This window comes from Alosa pseudoharengus, unplaced genomic scaffold, assembly GCF_046254945.1.
Source record: "Alosa pseudoharengus isolate Yale_2024_CS ecotype anadromous, Long Island Sound unplaced genomic scaffold, YU_APseudo_1.1 YU_APseudo_1.1_scf_15, whole genome shotgun sequence".
Classification (NCBI taxonomy): Eukaryota; Metazoa; Chordata; class Actinopteri; order Clupeiformes; family Clupeidae; genus Alosa; species Alosa pseudoharengus.
Genome location: NW_027468620.1, coordinates 3,183,787 through 3,201,961, shown reverse-complemented (window position 1 = coordinate 3,201,961; position 18,175 = coordinate 3,183,787).

Sequence of the window (18,175 nt, the reverse complement as noted above, 5' to 3'; positions counted from 1 at the left end):
TAACAACATGGATTTCGGTGCCTGATTTCGGTGCTTAAATAGCGTTTTTTTTATTTTTTATACGAGGCATCACTGCATGTCATGCGCCATCTGTAACGTCTTGCTCTGATAGCTAACTGTATCTGGATGTGTTGCTAACATATTGTAACGTCGGCGCACAAGACAGTGTTAGCGTTCTCCCACGCAGGGCATGCTGGGATACGGGAGTGAACATTTGGGGGTTTATGTCTGTATTTCTCCTAAGTTATAAGTCTAATGTTAGCGTCTTTATTGTAACATGTTTCCCTTTTAGTTCTCCCTTGTGTGTGATCCTTTTTGTGTGGGGGGCTGCATCCTCCCCTGTATGTGTAGTGTGTGTGTGTACTTGACCTGCTCCGTGTGTATTGTGTTCCGTGTCTGTGTCCCTGCTCTCGTTCTCGTTGTCGCTATCAAATCGTTACATTGGTGTCAGAAGCGACTTTCGAACATGGCCTCCACCCAGCGAGAGAAGCTGGGAATGGAAGACCATACCACTGAGTGGAGGCCCACGCAAGAGGATCCAGAGAGAGCCCTTGTAAGGGCTGCTAAAAAGCTCGGAGCCTTCTATCGCTACTGCCGACGGAGGAGAGGTGCTGTCGTCTGGACCTGCCTGCTGCCATTGGAGGAGATCTTGCCGGAAGAGGGGCCTGAAGAAGCGTTCGCGGAGAAGACGACGCTGGGCAGTCACTCCGCGCCGGGCAGTTCGAGGCTGGAGCTGGCGGTGGCCGCGACGCGTGAGCAGAGCCGAGGGAGAGCGGCGAGGAAGAGGTTCCTGGACGACGGACGGTTGGCAGAGACGCTGGGGGCAGCGAACTCACGACGGTGGGGCAGCTTTGATGGAAAGGCCCTCTGAACTCTGAACTTAAAAACTTTTGGGTGCGTGTAAGAGGCACCATGCTGTGTGGGCGCCCGTTCTAGTTGGCCTGTTGGCCGGCGCCTTTAAAAAAGTTTGTTGTGTGGAGTTCGTTAGCATGGCCACCTCGGGGGTCGTGCCTTCGCTGAGGCCACGAGGGAGTGGAACGGGCCGCGAGCAGAGCAGGACGGCTCTGCGAGGAGGCAACACGAGGAGGGACGCCGAAGACGGTAGCTGCAGCGGGAGAGCTCAGCGCGGTCCGGTTGCTGCGGAGTCGGTGCCTGTCTGTCCTGGTCGGTGAATCGACGGAGCGGAGTGGCGTTGGTGCAGCTTCATCTGACCCCCCTCGAACCCCGGTGCTCCCCAGGAGAGGAAGAGTGCCGCGGTGACACGGCGCGGAAAGTACAGCCTGAGGGCGGCTGCTGAGAGGGAGCTGGTGACAAGCGGGACGGCCACGTGGCTGCTAGCACGCCCGTACTGGATTGCTAGCAGCGTGGCGCCCCGTTGAGTGCACCCCACGTAAGTTGGCGGTACTGTCGCACTGAACTGAGTGGCGGGCGACGCGCGCCGACGTTAGCATGTGGCTACCTCGTGGGCATTGCCGAGGACGGCAATGGCTTGTTGGGGGAGCTATGTAATGTCGGCGTACAAGACAGTGTTAGCGTTCTCCCACGCAGGGCATGCTGGGATACGGGAGCGAACATTTGGGGGTTTATGTCTGTATTTCTCCTAAGTTATAAGTCTAATGTTAGCGTCTTTATTGTAACATGTTTCCCTTTTAGTTCTCCCTCGTGTGTGATCCTTTTTGTGTGGGGGGCTGCGTCCTCCCCTGTATGTGTAGTGTGTGTGTGTACTTGACCTGCTCCGTGTGTATTGTGTTCCGTGTCTGTGTCCCTGCTCTCGTTCTTAGCTAATAAACCTTTTGATTGGACAACTGTGTGTGTCGCTATCAAATCGTTACAATATGATAAACACTGGATGTATAAACCAGAGGGGTGCACCACATGAGTGGACAGTGTTTGACAGCTTGCGTGAGCCCAAGTAGCTTACTTTAAAGCGATATCGCGAGCTCCTGTCAAAATCTAGCAGTGGGCCTAACTACACACAAGCAAAAGGCTATGAAACAACATCAACAGTAGGCTAGCCTAGCCTATACGTTACACAATATGCTAATGCGCTAACTGACATTTATTTGAAATGTTATCAGCAAAGTTGTAAGGTGAAAACTTTATTTCACGGTGTGTTAAACAACATAATGGCATGATATTAATCTTTCATGTGCATGAGGTCCATATAGCATCACAATGAATATGAAGATCATGTTAAAAGTTAGCTGGCAAAAACAAATATGTAGGTTACATACCTGATGTCACTGAGCTGTCAAAGAGGCTACGAAACCATCTCTGTACGTTATCGCCAATTAAACTCAGCTGACTGGTGTTAGCGCATAGCCATAGTTGCTGTTAAAATGCCTACTTGGCTAGCGCTGGGAATCTTAACACTTCAACACCGACATGTAGCCTAATATGTTCAAAACTACTGCGTGTTATGGGTTAAGACATACAATTTCTTGAAGCATTTGGCAACACACTGAATTAACTGGAAAGTAGAGTCCCTGTTAGATTAGCTTGCTTGCAAATGCCGTTGTCCATGACCTGGCAGTTTTATGGCAAGCGGTTTTAACATACCTTATGGCAAACCGCCTACACTGGGTAAACTTGAAAGCAGAGCTTACCATTGTGTGTGCATGCGTGCAACAATTTCATGTTCAAATTTGTCTCATCAATAAAAAAAGCAATTCATGCTTTAGACCATTTTAATTTAAAATATTTTAAAAACATACCGGTTCAGGCACCGTTTCGGCACCGGCACCGTTTTAAAAGTATCGATTTAGCACCGGTATCAGATAAAACCCAAACAATACCCAACCCTATCCATGGGTAATAAGTTCAGAGAGAAAAGGTATAGAGAAACAGATAGAAAGCTTGAGCACTCTCTGGTGAAAAGAAAATGACCAGCATTGGTTTATGCAGCGGTTGCAGCGAAGTCGAGGAGCTTGCGTAAGCTTGGTTCTTGCACGGCAAGAATGTAATGCAATGTGGTGCAAATCCCCATGGAAAAGTGCTTAATGATCGTTCGGTTCAATAACGATCGAGCGTTGATGATGATTGCGATTTCAGTTGACTGCCGAGTCGCGTATGTATATGATGAGTGAAGTGTTGTGATGGTAGGATATAAAAGACATTAACTGTTGTGATGTGAGATTACCCGAGGTTTTGCTTGCAGAAGCTTAACCAAGGGCGGCGGTGCGAAGTGTCTAAAATGTATTAACACTTTATTCAGTGCCTAAGGTGCCGGCTGTGCGTAGTGACTGGAGAAGAGTGGCTCGGTTCCATCATAATTAAAATAATGCTTTAGCTGAGCTGAATAACCACCACCAGACCTTTGCAAGGTAGCTTACCTTAATTGATACTTGCGAGAGCTATTTGCGCATTTAGAAGGGCTTGATCCAGAGGTCTTACATAGCACTCGTAAGCGGATGAAGACCAACTTCCGAGCAACTTGATTGAGGATGCAGGTAATCCTAGAGCGGCTGCTGACGTTGCAGCACCTATGTGAAAGGAATGGCCAGTATAGTGGTAGGTTGAGAGCCCACAACTACCAACCAACTGTAGACAAGTGGATTCTGAACCATTGTTTAGACATAGATAACCCAGTGGGTAGAAGAAAGAGAGGTGCATTAGGAGAAGTGTGTGGGCGAAGTCTAAGATAGTTTATCATAGAAGTATAGGGACAGAAGAGATATTTACTTTAGAAACTCTGATAATGACACCAGAACCTGAGGTGTCCATTTTAGAATGTTTCAGAAATACACTACAGCAGTGGGAGGAGAAGAGGATGGCTGAGCAAGCCAGATCCTGAGAAGGGTTAAAAACCTGGCTGTCAGAGCAAAATTCCCCAGAGCGCATGAACCCATAGAAAGCCATGAGGAACACAGCTTCAAGGAGTGAATTGATAGGGAATGAAAATAGAGACAGGGTTAACTAACCAGCAGCAGACCTAAGGACACAACAGGACAAGACGGAATACAATCAACAGATACATAGCTGGAGTACACTAGGACTTATGGATGGTCGCTGAGGATGGTTTAGCATATAACTAAAATAAAGACAAGAGATGGAAGAGTAATCCTCATCATGCTGACTGGGTGAAATAAGATTAAATGTGAAACAAAGCACTGCTCCAGAGCCAAGAGTAAGTGGGTGTTTAGAATATGTGAACCAGCAACACAGACATTGTCAAGTAAATAGTTAGAGTGAATTGGTGATTTAGCCTAATAATTGCTGATCGAGAATTGATTGACTGATTTGATTATATGACGATTGAGAATTATGTGATTGAGATTCTAGGACATATGGATATTCGATAGTGAATTGCAAAATCTAATGATTTTACAATGCAAGTTCACTATTCTGCTGCTCCTACTGTGGTGGGATAAAGACATGAAGGGTTAGGGTAAGGGTAAGTTGACATCACAGGACCTGGATGAAGATTAAATATGAACCAAAGCACTGTCCCTCGATGAACGTTTTGGCTATAGGCCTACGTGAACCAGCCCCGCATCCCTGCATGAAGTAGGTAGTTACGGAGGCATTTACATTAAACGAAGAGGAGCTGCTCGATTACGAATGACGACAAGCAAAGTGCATTGTGCTTGGAAAAAGTTAATGAGTGAGTGCAGTATTGGCCTGAAGGAGAGTTTGTGCCTGCTAGAGGTGTTGCTCTTTTGGCAGAGAAGAGTTTGAGGAAAGATCTTGTTCTAGTCCCTACATGAAGACCTGCAAGGAGGAATGGAGTGGTTTGAGAGGAGACATAGCAGTTTCAAAAGGACCTAGCACGCAGGCTAATAAACAGCCATGATGCATTTACGTTGCCATTAGTTAAATCAACAAACACAATGTATGGGCCTACATATTATGTAGACACATTAATAATGACAGTAACAGACAATAATGATCAGCCAGACATGAGATGATGAAAATAACATTAATATGGCCTTCAGGTGCATCGGAAATATTATGGGTTAATGATATTAGTAGCCTACCGCCCTGCAGACAATACCAACAGCATCTCTGCGACTAACACTGCAGCCAAGAAGGAAGAGTAGCCTACTTTTGTCCCTGTTGGCCTTCCATACACAACAGCCTGACCAGCGAGACAATTTGCCTAGGATGTGGACCTAGCAAAGCTGTATCATGGCAACTTTGGCAAGGAAACCATCGCGAGTGTCGATAACTGGAGTAGCCTAACTGAGTTTTTAAGAGGTTCCGTACATGTATGTTAACAGCTTAGCCTGAAAAGTCTGAAGGTTTTCGTCAGAAAAGTTTAGCAACCATATTTACGTTGTTAGCGATACGACGTTAACCTCATTAAGCAACTAGGATCTAACACGATACTAGGGTGAAAGAGAAACCTTCAAGCCGCGGAACTTGTCTCTTTCCTAAGATAAGGCCGGGCGGACAACCCGAACACTGGCAACAATGTGGCCTACCTTATCTCCGACGTTTACGAGCTACTATGCTACATTAATGGAAACCCCCGAGACTTTGGTGAGATGCGTCCAACTCAGTTGAAGCGAACGTAAGGTAGGCTAAGCTACTGTTCTGTGACTGCATCACATGTTAAAGTTGTGGCGAAGTGAATAGGCTTGTTCGTCTTGCCTGAGTCTGACTTTCGTCTGGCTTTCTACGTAAACGTGATCTTCAGAGGCTATCCGGGAGGAGCTACAACAGAGGGCAGCTCATCCCGGACAGAAAGGCTACAGTCTGCCTGACGTGACTCGCGGGAGACATCGCGGGAGATATCGCGGAATGTTGTTTGCAATAAACACAGCAGAACTTTCATTCTTACTCATTAAAATGAGCATGATGACTGACGAAATAAATTCTTATGATGTAGTTTAAATAAACCACTGTTGTCATACATTTAACAGGCCTGCATTGTAGCACATAAATTCAATATCAAGTGTTTTCCCTATATGTGTGTCTATCTATTTAGCCAACAGCAGAAAATAACAGAATATCCAAACGTTTTCAGTAGGCTAGCCTACCATTGTTGCAGAAATCACGTATAAGAAGGTATCCCTTCGATTTCTGTTTATTTTCGCATATTCCAACATAAGAAGCAGCATGAGCCTCTAGTCATAATCGTCATGAGGACATTCCTCCCAAATGGCCCTATCACGTCTTTGAACTGACGTCATGAGGGCGTGTTTCAGCTCGTGCAGCTCGTGGAAGGCAACTGCAAGATCTGTCTGCAGGCTAAGACTCCCGCGATATTTTAAGGCCATGTGACATGGTGTCACGGTGGTAAGTCCCTCCCCGGCTGACAGAAGTCGGACAGAATTTCTAACCAGTATGCATTGCGTCCATCCCAGTATGCATTGTGTTCAACCCAGCATGCATCACATCAAGTCAGATCTGCACAGATCTGCCGCAAGTCGAACTCCCCTATTGACTAGCTACCCGTGCATGGATACGGAACATCGAAAATCGGCACCTGAAAGCAACAGGCAGGTGCAAAGTAAAGTGATTATAAAGGCTGATGCAGACTGGTGATTGGTCGGAAGTAATGAATGAATGAGTGACGCATGCATTGAGTCTTCCTGACAGAACTTAACGCTAAAGCTTCCATTTCATGTTGGAAATTTGATTTGTTTTTTGCAAAATTATTAGTTTTGAAAGTTTTTATTTTGATTTAGTCTCTCAGCTTGGTTTCTGATTTCAGTTTAGATTTAGCCCATTTAAGCCCAAATTTGTCCCAGACATGCAAATATGCAAATCATGTGTTATTAGCAACCCTTTGAAATAATCAAGAAATATATATTTTTTAAATGTAGAGAAGTAGATTAAAAAGTGTGTTTTTTTTACCGGTCACAGGTGGGATAATATGTGTATTCTTAATTAAAGGAATACGCCACCCCTAGGTGAAATTGGGTTTCTCCCCGCAGTCCCTAGAGTTGGATGAGTGAGCCAAAGCGTTTTATAGCCGACCCAGCCATTGTCCTAATCTAGAAACGGCCCGGTTAGCTTTAGTTTAGCGTAGTCGCTGTAATCCGGCGCTGCCAGCTAGCATGTCGTTGCAAAAGTGAATCAAATAACTCAAGATTTTTTATAATTATTTCTCGTAACCTGTACATTCACATCTAGTACAAATATCAATGCAAATTAACACGAAGGGATTTACTAGACCAATTTAGATTTGGAACTATTTTCGGGCATAGCACCGGCAAAGCACCGCTGCCAGACGCAAAGACATCACGCAGCATCTGTAAACCCTCAACTTCCGGCAATACACCAGCGTGACTACCAAGTTCTCTGCTACTAGGCTGGCTGACACTGACAGGTGGGCTTTCTCTAAGAGTTCTAATGGCGATAAATATGGAAGATTACACGATAGACGAAGATGATGACTTAGACTACCAAGATCCAAGACCCTACCTTTTCGAACCTGAGTTCACTGAAGAGGAGTTGCGAGTTTTGGATCTGGGAAGAGAGGACGTTGCGACTGGTCAAGGCGAGTCGGATGAACGAACGAGAGCAAACACGAACTGGTGGTGTGAGTGTGGAGTGTGCCAACCCATGCCGACTGACAGGTAATGGTAAAAGGTAAAGTCGTCATATTATCAATAGGGTGAAACGGCAGCCTAATGAAGTTATACAATAAAACTGGAAGCGACAATGTGAGTCGGACTAACGTTTCAGTTATAACGTTAGCAACGTATAACCTAAGGAAGGATAGAAATTATACTTACAGGCATGGATGATGAACACTGTTCTGCCTCTGTACTGAAAATGGATGGGACGGCCGTATCCTTCAGATGTAATAGCATTTTTCTCGTAGCATAGGCCTACTGCATTTTCTCTTCGTAGTCCTCCGGTTTGAAATGCTCCTCACAAACACAATACTGATTGATTTTATCCACTGGGGTTGTTGCAGGTGTTGTGCCCCTTCTGGTTTTTCCACCTACTGGTTTCCGAGCTGTTTCCGAGCCTGTCCAGATGTCATGTATACCTATCAACAGCAACTGACTGCTACCCACGTCGACAGATTCGCTACATATTCATAAACATTTTACTGGCCTTTGCATGTCGCACCTCAATAAAAACTGCACTGAACTGAATACCTGAGCACTACATTACTATAACATTTTCCAGCGGGGAAAATGCTTTTTTAAAGTAACCTAATTTCGATTCTCTGTGTCGCGCTGGATTCGAACCCTCATCAGCAAAAGTATCACCATGCGAGACCGCCTCGCTCTCCACTAAACTATCAGCATCTACATAACTTTCGGAACATACCGCTGTGTTCACTCAGTAGGCCATGATTCACCGTTTATCTGAATATTTTGAAACAACTGGTTACCTTGATTTAGGCTTCAAAAACATAACTGTATCATGCACTCTACCTTCTGTTACACCTCTGCGCTATCCATGTGCAAGGATTTGTAATAAAATCTACCAGGCAACGCACGGATCATGAAACAATGGGTCTAAAACAACTGGTTACCCTGCCCTGGAAACGCATGATCTCGCTCTCAAACAGCTAGGTTGCAATAGCCTACGTTCCTTGGATTCATACACAGTTCACGGGCCTTTGCGTGTCGCACCTCAATATAAACTGTACTGAACTGAACATCTGAGCACTACATCACTATAACATTATCCAGCGGGAAAAATGTTTTATTAAAAAAGTAACCTAATTTCGATGATCTGTCGCGCTAGATTCGAACCCTCCTCAGCAAAAGTAACACCATGCAAGATTGTCTCGCTCTCCACTACACTACCAACCGCTACCAACAACTACAAAACTTTTAGGACATGACGTTGTTTTCACTCAGTAGGCCATGATTTACCGTTCATCTGAATATTTTGAAACAACTGGTTACCTTGATTTAGGCTTTAAAAACATAACTGTATCATGCACTCTACCTTCTGTTACACCTCTATTCATGTGCAAGGATTGGTCATACATTCTGCCAGGCAGCGCACGGATCATGAAACATTGGGCCTAAAACAACTGGTTACCCTGGACTGAAAACGCATGATCTCGCTGTCAAACACTCAACAGCTGTAGCTGGAGAGCTTTTGGTGCAAATTAACTAGCACATAATGTTGGTATATGCGCAAGCAGCTTGTGTTTCATCTGTAGCCTAATTGAGGCAAGGTAACCAGTTTCATCCCAATTTAGAAGCTGCTTGTGATAACAGGGATATGAGGTTAACCTTTTAAAATTAAAAACCTGAAATGAAAAGCATTGTAGGGGTTGCAAATACTTATCTTCCGTCGTAAACATAACGTTGTAGGATAGCATAGGCTATAACTTTGAAAAACGAGACGCCATGGCCATAGAAATCTGCTTGTCCTAAACCAAAGGAACTGGCTATTGTAGCTGTTTTTCAGTCTCGAATTCATGCGTTTCCAGGCCAGGGTAACCAGTTGTTTTAGACCCATTGTTTCAGAATCCATATGCTGCCTGGTAGAATTTTTGACAGATCATTGCACACAGATGGCGCAGCGGTGTAGCAGAGTGCACGATATGTTTTAAACCTAAATTAAGGTAACCAGTTGTTTCGGAATATTCAGACAAACAGTGATGTATGACCTGATAGAAAGTAGTTAAACGACTATCGACACAGTGTTGATAGTGTAGTGGGGAACGGTGTGGTCATGCATGTAATTTGTTTTCCTGAAGAGAGTTCGAATCTAGATCATGGTCATGGTCATTAGGCGACTTCTAAAAAATATTTTTCTCGCTGGAGAATGTTATAGTGCTCAGCTGTTCAGTTTAGTACAGATTATATTAAGGTGCGACACGCAAAGGCCAGTGTAGGCCTATGCATCCAAGGAACGTAGGCTATTGCAGCCTAGCTGTTTGAGAGCGAGATCATGCGTTTTCAGTCCAGGGTAACCAGTTGTTTTAGACCCATTGTTTCATGATCCGTGCGTTGCCTGGTAGATTTTATTACAAATCCTTGCACATGGATAGCGCAGAGGTGTAACAGAAGGTAGGGTGCATGATACAGTTATGTTTTTGAAGCCTAAATCAAGGTAACCAGTTGTTTCAAAATATTCAGATAAACGGTGAATCATGGCCTACTGAGTGAACACAGCGGTATATTCCGGAAGTTATGTAGATGCTGATAGTTTAGTGGAGAGCGAGGCGGTCTCGCATGGTGATACTTTTGCTGATGAGGGTTCGAATCCAGCGCGACACAGAGAATCGAAATTAGGTTACTTTAAAAAAGCATTTTCCCCGCTGGAAAATGTTATAGTAATGTAGTGCTCAGGTATTCAGTTCAGTTCAGTGCAGTTTTTATTGAGGTGCGACATGCAAAGGCCAGTAAAATGTTTATGAATATGTAGCGAATCTGTCGACGTGGGTAGCAGTCAGTTGCTGTTGATAGGTATACATGACATCTGGACAGGCTCGGAAACAGCTCGGAAACCAGTAGGTGGAAAAACCAGAAGGGGCACAACACCGGAATGCCGAGGGCAGCAAGCCAAAGATTTCTTCATTCCACTGGGTTTGGAATTCTGTGAAACATTATGTTCGTGTATGTACTCTGCTTGTTACCGCAGCCCTTCACACAGCAAGTAGCCATTTTCCCCCAGTAGATGTGAAACCAAAGTCCTTCGGTGAAACTAACTTCAAAATACTAACGCTGGTGTATTGCGTGAAGTTGAGGGTTTTCAGATGCTGCGTGATGTCTTTGCGCCTGGCAGCGGTGCTTTGCCAGTGCTATGCCCGAAAATAGTTCCAAATCTAAATTGGTCTAGTAAATCCCTTCGTGTTAATTTGCATTGATATTTGTACTCGATGTGAATGTACAGGTTACGAGAAATAATTATAAAAAATCTTGAGTTATTTGATTCACTTTTGCAACGACATGCTAGCTGGCAGCGCCGGATTACAGCGACTACGCTAAGCTAAAGCTAACCGGGCCGTTTCTAGATTAGGACAATGGCTGGGTCGGCTATAAAACGCTTTGGCTCACTCATCCAACTCTAGTGACTGCGGGGAGAGACCCAATTTCACCTAGGGGTGGCGTATTCCTTTAAAGGTTTTTTTTTTTAAATAAGGGTATTCTGACAGGAAGTGTATGTATATGTGAGTGAATATGTATGTCTGTGTGTGTGTGTGTGTGTGTTTATATGTGTGTGTGTTTGTGTGTGTGTGTATATGTTTGTGTGTGTGTGTATATGTGCGTGTGTGTGTTTGCGTGTGTGTATGTGTGTATCTGCAGGTTGGTGTGTGAGAGCAGTGAGCAAAGCGCATGCTGCATGCAATGTGAAGTCCCCTTTAGTGTGTATGTCTGTGTGTGTGTGGGTTGAAATGGGTTAGTTAGTTTTACAAGTGCAATTGCAGGTTTAGTTTAGTTTTAGTTTTCAAGAATGTTCTAGTTTCAGTTTAGTTTTAGTTTTAGCTTTATGAGGAACGTTTTGATTTAGAGATGCCAAAAAAGAGAGAATGAAAGACCATCTGATATCTTTCCATTCATTCAAGGTACTTTTTAATAGGCCAACGTCTCTCAAGAACTCAAACTGAACAGGAATAAGGTACAGTGCCTATAAAAAGTATTCACCCCCTTGGATATTTCCCCTTTTACTACTTTATAAATGGAATCTTGATCAATTTAATTGGCCCTTTTTTTCAATAATTTACAAAAATCCCCTCTTTAATGTCAAAGTGAAAGCAGATTTCTACAAAGTAATAATAATCAAAAGTATAATGCAAAATAAGTGATTGCATAAATTCACCCCCCTTCAAATCAGTATTTAGTAGATGCACCTTGGGCCACAATTAAATCATGGGGCCTGTGTGGATAGGTCTCAATTAGATTTACACATTTGTCAAATGCCTGAAAGATGAGTTTATCTATAGATCTACCTGTTGAGCTACTCGTGATCGACTAGTTATGCTTTCATAGACGGTTTGGGGGTTCAAGAGCGCTCCCTGTCTGTGGAATTTTCAAAGTTTTCTCACATTTGCAATGCTACTTCACAAGCCATCCCAGGAGCATTTCCCCCCACATTTCCCTGGCTTCAGGTATGTATGCTTTTAGTATTTATTGAGTATTTCTCATGCTCAAGTGTCAACTCAGTAGGTCAAATACCTAACAGATGATGTTCAATTAAACTAAACCTAACACAGATTTCACACATCATGTGAACGAGCAGAATCTAAGCTTTCCAATGATATAAGCGGCAAGTTGCTGTGATAAATGGTCCGTGAGACAATTAACATTGAACTTACATGAAATTGAATCATATTTGCATTTTGCACACAGTCCTGCACACCCATTACTCTCAGTGAAATATCTCACTAACCTTTCACTCAACACATGGCAGACCCCTTATCACAATAAACAAGCAAACCTTACCAAATACGAGGATATAAATGCCTCTTTGCAATAAGCGGTTCCTGAGTAATCTGGTTTTGAAATTGCAACAAATTTCTACATAGTCTCCAACTTTGGGCCGAAATTATAATGTATTCTAATGTGAACTATTTACGTCACTGCATACATTTTTGTAAATTGTTCAGCCATAGGGTATCCCACTATCATGGTTCTTATATTGCCAGATTCCAGCCAATCCCACTTTCAAATATATGAATATATATTTATATTGCCATGTGTACTAGTGACGTTAATGCAAAAATATGAAGAAAACAAATAATAAGACGCAAATATTTTTTTATTATTTTATTTTTTAGCCATATGCAAACATTATCACATCATACGTTCCCAGATATGGGTAGCCCAGACTGTCCTTAAAAAGGAAGATATAGCATGTATAGATGGCCATTACAATGACCAAGATTTTATCTTAGATTAACTAGCTGAATAACACAGGTGACCACTTCTGCATAATTTCATGGAGTGCTGAATTGTACACACATGTTCAACCATTTCTGAACTGTGAAATTTAGCAAATATGTGTTGTGGTTGTGAACTTCCTGCAGTATCACCATAACTACTCCACCTGTGTGTGCATGGTTATAATTCTGAAGTGCAAAATAGTTTAGGCTACAGCACAAATATTTCCATCCAAAGATAAAAATATCAGCAAATTATTTTCAAAGTACACCAGATTGATGCATTTAAACGTTAAATATACCAAATTTTCTTTAAATGCATCAATCTGGTGCACTTTGAAAATAAGAATTTAACGTTAAAATATACAAAATGTTCTTAAATTCTTACAAACACCCCTAGGATGACACAGCATCAGATGAACACAGGTTCAGGCCGAGGTCCTGGTAGATCCCTTTGATACCCCAATGCTAATTTAACTCTGGGATCCTGGTCCCTACACCTGAGAACCACTGATGTACGCCAATTTTTGTTTTTATTTTTTGCTGTACGGTAATGATGCTGAATGAGCCAAACAAAAATGTCCTGTGCACATTGCAAAATTTTGGTTAGCACCACCAAATCTCACTCCAAGGTTTTTTGAAAAGTTGGCAGCCCTACTAATACTATAGCCTAAATGGTGGATAATTAAGCTATACATCATATGCTGAAGTATGGTATTTCTGAAGTGTTAAAGATTAAAAGGAAAAATAACAACAAGAACCGTACAGAACAGAAAACCGTGACCTTAAAACTGTGATACAAACCGAGCCGTGGGTTTTGCGAACCGTGCCACCCCTAGTGGAAGAGATCGATTTTTGGATCATGCGCCTGACCACACCTATTCTTTTAATTGAAAAAAATCATGAATGGGATGGGCATGAACTGGAATGCATGCCGAAAAATCTATCACAGTCTTGGGTGTTAGATAGGAACGAGACTTGCATCGCGCTTGGCACCATGTTGTGCTGGATGTAAGATAGAACCCATGTGTCTCTAAGGATGACCTAGTGGTTATTACAAAATATTGATGGTGGCAAAAATGACTTAAATTATGCCAAAAGAGATGTAAAAGAAACATTATAATTCCTTGTGATACCCCAAGTTCTAAGGGCTTCTACAAACTTCCAATCTATGGCTACAATAACAAGACTTTATAAGTGCATTTATGACCATATAGATGTTTATATAGTCTTCATCCTTATGAGGATCCACAAACACGTTATAACCTATTTTGAATGAGTTTCTAATGCTTTATGGATACTGAGTTTAAATAAAATGTCTACTCCATAATATTGATTGCTAACTACACATACATTCCCATAGATGCCTCATTGGCCTCTGGTTAATACATCAGAGGCAGCGCTATATTGGACCAGGACACTTGACAGCAGAAGTCTATGGAGGTGTAAGTACATTGGTTCTGTCCTGACACAGGGGCACTAAAATAATGTAAGACAATGATTGCACCAAATAAATGTGGGTACAATTGTGCTTTAATGCTGATACTTTCCTCACAAAAGCCACCACCAGATAATGTTAATTTAATGTGTTATTGACTACACCGCCGATCAAAATTTGGTGATCTCATCCAGTTGACATCACTTATTCAACACAACAACAGACAACAGTAACTACAATCAAACATGACTTAAAGCCGAAGGTCTTGTGCAACATTAACTGGACTACTGTATATTCAAGTTCAAGTTTCACTTTATTTATCCTTAGAAAAGGAAATTTATTGTCAAAAGCATTTATTTATATGATTATCAAAAGTAAGATATACCTACAGTAACTAATGAACTGAAGGGGAGTGTGTGTGTGTGCGTGAGAAAGATAGAGTAAATTAATTTGTGTGAGAGTGCATGCTCAAGTGTGCTAATGTTGGTTGTCACCAGCAGTGTTGGGAGTAACGGCGTTTAAGTATAACGGCGTTACTAACGGCGTTAATTTGTCAATAACTGAGTAATCTAATTAATTACTTTTTACAACGTTACAACGACGTTAACGTTACTGGACGTTAAATGCGGTGCGTTACTTTGCATTGATTAAATAAACTGTAATCCGAACGCACCCCTGGCTCACAGCTAGTGAGGAGGTGGGTTAATAACGACGTAAGCGATTATGATTGGCTAAGGCAGAGTCATGTTTCATGATAGCCAATCAGAGCCAGTGTTTTTACACACTTGCCAGCACACGCGCCACACACACACGCAACAGCTAAAGTAGAGATTCGATGAAACAGCAGAGGTCAGGAGCAATCCGATGAAAAGTTGGCATTTTCAAGGTGGAGATATAAGCACTACTTCAAATTCATTGTGGTCAAAAACAAGAATGTTCATGTAATGTGTAGGCTACATTATGTCTAGGAGCGAAGACTTTGTCGACATCCGTTGTGAGCAACTCTTATTTAATGAGGCATCTCACACACGCATCCAAGCTAGTGGCCAAAAACACCGATAGCCTACCTCCACCAGATGATAGCTCGCCATCCACTAGCAAAGAAGGACTCGGAGCAAAGTCCTCCAAGCAGCAAAAGCTAGATCTTTCTGCCTCACAACAAAAAACTATGACACAGGCTGAAGTCAACCGTAGGTCTGTCGATGTGCAATATCTTGAATTTCCCCTTGGGGATCAATAAAGTATCTATCTATCTAATAAATATTGAAAGTTATCTAGCCTACAAACATCTGTCTGTTCTACTAATTTCAACTGGCTTTTCAAAACTGCTCAAAAAAAATCCAAATTCTTTGACATATAGCAACTTTTTTTTTAACAGTAACGCAAATAGTTACTTTCCCTGGTAACGAGTTACTCTTATCATAGAGTAATTCAGTTACTAATTCGGTTACTTTTTGGAACAAGTAGTGAGTAACTATAACTAATTACTTTTTTAAAGTAACGTTCCCAACACTTGTCACCAGGAAGAATATGTGGATCTGTTGTGCTTCTGTGTTGGGAATGTTTGTATGTGCAAGGATGTGAACATACATGGCAAGTTAGAACCAAAAGAGAATGTGAGGCGGAGGCTTTGCGGCCATGGCTATGTTAAAGGCCAATCCAAAACACCCCCAGGGGTCTGCCACTGAACATCGTCCTCTGTCTGGCGAATGTGCTGTGTAGCTGATGGTGGCCAATGTCAATGATTGACAGCAGTTTGTTCTGGGTCCTTTTCTCTGTCACTGTCAAGCACAGTGTCAATCACAAAGCTAGCTTTCCTCACTACCCTATCCAGTCGCCCAGCACCCCTCCTCTTAGTGCTGCCTCCCCAGCACACCACAGCATAGAAAAGAACACTGGCAATGAAAGACTGGTAAAGCTTCAACAGGAGTTTGCTGCAGATGTTAAAGGGGTCATAGAATGCAAAACCGAGTTTACTTTGTCATAGATGAATAGCGATAGTTCAGTGGGTGAAATGGACATACAGAGAACTTCAAAACCCCACCGACACCTCCTTCCTATGCAAATCTCACAATTCGAAACTCCCGCCATAAAACGGGCGAATCCCAACGAAGCTGCGAGTTTACGCAAACTCCCAGATGGTACCTTATTTGGCTCCGGCCTGTACATTTGTCACGCCTCAAAATTTAAATACAGACCAACCCACTGGTGCTCTAAGCCCAGGAACGTGAATGAAGAGCGAAGATGAGACAAACACTAGTTTAGCTGCCTGCTCGTTTACTTCCACAGGAATTATAAAGCAGACAGTTCTTCAAGGATATCGAAAATGAGCCACGGTCGTAAATGCAGTGTTCCAGGCTGAAACTTAGGCTACAAAGAAAGCTAAGCCTTTCCATAGTCTTCCCAAGGATTCAAAAGTTCGAGGGGCATGGATAATGTTTTTCTACCAGAAGATCCCTGCAAAGTTCGACACTCCGTTATTAATTTGCAAAACATTTCACTGAAGGCAGTTTTCAAAACCTTGGACAGTTAAACAGGATTTGCTAAGCTGCTGTTACTGAAACGAGGGGCTGTTCCGACCGTAAGGTCATCACAACCGCATGCTGTAAGTATTATTTTGTCGCTAAGCAGTTATTAACCATGCTAACGTGTATCTAGCAAGTAGAATGTGTGATTTAGTTCATTGGCAAGGCTATTTAATTTTCCTGTGTGTCATTCGGATAAAACCTGTGTTGTCATGTTAACCTACATTTTACTATGCATGTTTGTCGAGATCTCTGACAGGTTATGTACTCAGCAAGATAGATAACTGAAGCTGAGTAACACGATAGTTTGGTTGCTAAGCTGTAATATAATATAACCATATTAACACATACGTTTTTGACGTCAGAAGTGGAAACAACTTCACGTTATCAATTCAAATGATATCTAGTCGATATGTTGAAAACCGCATTGTCTAGATACAATGGATTTATTTGCACGTTCTTATTTTAGAACATTACAAGAACGGCAACATGACAAACGCAGCATGCCAAACAGATGCTCCAAGTGTGGCATGCGGAGCTTAGAATATTAGCAAATGCTTTTGCTGTGAGTTAACAGCTTGGTGTGTGCAAAAAGTGACTTTCACTTGTGTTACAACATTTCTGTTGTTTGGTTTAGGTTTTATCTTGCAGCCATGCACTTCAATGAGAATGCTGAGTCCCCACAACGGAAGACAGCCAAGGAGAAACTATGTATAGACTTGCCAAACAATTTGTACGTTTAATAAAATATATATTTTTATTACAAACAACAAATCAAAATGTGCAACAGTATAGGCACTAGAAAAAGAACTTATCAATTCACATACAACAGGCTGTCTTAGACCTGATGCTACTGGTGTCGAAATCATCAGTACTGTAAACAAAGCACAATGTTCAGGGCCATACAATTTGTTTATTGTACAGTATACAGCCTACAATGCACTGTATTACAGTATCCAATATAAGTCCTCTTTCTTGTCCTCTTCGAGATCAAAGACCCTCTTCCTTATTGGGATGCCGTCCAGCGGATTCCTGTGCCCCAGGACTTGTGTGCTCAGCTTGACAGACCTTCCATGGAGGATGCTGTTGCTGAACATGTGTCATGATTTAGTCGAAAAGGGCTCTGAATCCAACGTACTGCCCTGAAGTATCCGGAAGCTCCCTTCATATGCGTAGCACCACACACGAGGGGATCATGACACGGATGCTTCTTCTAAGGAAACCCCAGCTCCTGCTCACAAAAGACCTGTAGGCCAAGTCACTTCATTGCCTGCAACGAGAACAGGGTGGAAAAGCAAATTTTTTTTACTATTTATTTTTTAATATTTTACATCAGAGTATCACTGGATGATTGTTGAAAAAAAAAATAAAGTTTATCATTTTGTGGTGTTGATCAAACTGTGTTTTTGCAATATGCTGAACCAATAATGAATGTGTATTGGTTAAAAATATTTTATTTAT